We start from the raw sequence: 1,530 nt of genomic DNA, 5'->3' as shown, positions 1-1,530 counted from the left end.
GGGTAGGTACTTCTTATTTGCCGTTCAACGTGGCACACTTTCAACCAACGCAGAAGAACAACTGGGGCTGCCCATTTTGCCAGCGGTACATTCTAGGAATGTTGTAGCTCTGGTTATCCCGGTTTTAAGAACCTTCTAGAGGTTTGTGTTCAGTTCTTGGTTTTTCAGTTAATTTATCTATTGTTTTTCCATAGGTTTTTCTTATCTACTACTTTGTTTCATTTTACTCTTTTCTGGTTATAAATTTAGAATACTTTCAGATTTATTGATAAAATGTTCATAAATTTACAAATATCCACAAATTTAAATAATGCACACATTTTTTCTGAAAATGTTCAGAGTTTTTTATACATGCTCACAAAAGTTTAAATATGTTAATTATTTCAAAAAAGGTTCAGTTAAGTTACAAAATGCTCCCTTTCTCGAAAATACTTCGCTTTCTAAATATTAATAATTATTCATGTCTTTTTCGAAATGAAAATGAAAAAAATGAACTAATACTAATTAATCAAGAAAAAAAACATAGCACTAATGCTTGCGACAGTGGCACGGCATTGAGTGCAAAGTGGGTTGGCCAAATCACACTACTCTTGTGCGCCTGGGCAACAATTTGCCGCGGTGAGTGTCTAGTAGAAAAAGAACTGTTGAAAAAAGCAATAGAGAAAAGAACATAAAAAATAAAAATTAGACACAAACCTTCTAGAAGGTTCCTAAAACTTGAAAAAACAGAAGTATGACATTCCCAAAAATTGAAGTATACCGCTAGCTAAATGGTTCGTCCCAATTGCTTTTCCAACACACCAAAGTTCAAGTCACGTTGGTGCTTGCATTTTTCTGAATTTATTTAAGGCTTTTCCCGCGATGTGTGTTCAGTGGGAGGAGACGTTTTCGTCGACTACAAAGACGTCTGTGGTGACTTCGTCAATCTCAAGATGATGTGCCAGCTTAGTCTCTCGGAGGTGCTCACATGGGTAGGGTGTTCGTGTATGTGTTCATATGGGCGAATGTATATGCGTATGTATGCGTGTTTGTGTTTACACTGTGTTAAATAAAATGTTCCTCGCGTTGCCCCTCTGCGGTCAACAATCTTCTGCGACAAGTAGCAAATAGGAAATACCCAATCTAGAAGGATGGTTCTAAAGCCATCGATTCCTATTCAACGCTTCAGGCGCCGGTTATAGCATTAACATATCGAGCGCACACGCTTCGATCTAATCGGCCTAGCCCATGTAAGCAGGTAGTGGGAAATTTGTCTTGATTTTTGGGAAGCTTCTGGAAGCATTTCCAGCCTGGTTTTGCGAAGTTTCGGAAATATTTTGACCTTTTTTTCTTTTTGTTTCTGGTTTTTCCAAACGTTTTTTTCTCTTCCTTTTCCTTTTTTTCAAATGTGTGATTTTTTTTCAAAATTTGACTTTTTTTTTACAAATTCGTAAACTATTCTCAAATTTGTGAACTTTTTCCACTTCATGAACATTTCTAAATTTCATGAAATTTCTGTAAATCCCTGAACCTTTTCAGTTTTTGCAAACT

The sequence above is a fragment of the Triticum dicoccoides genome, chromosome 5B (assembly GCF_002162155.2).
Source record: "Triticum dicoccoides isolate Atlit2015 ecotype Zavitan chromosome 5B, WEW_v2.0, whole genome shotgun sequence".
Taxonomy (NCBI): domain Eukaryota; kingdom Viridiplantae; phylum Streptophyta; class Magnoliopsida; order Poales; family Poaceae; genus Triticum; species Triticum dicoccoides.
The sequence above is the reverse complement of the archived record's forward strand: the minus strand, read 5'-3'. Positions refer to the sequence as shown.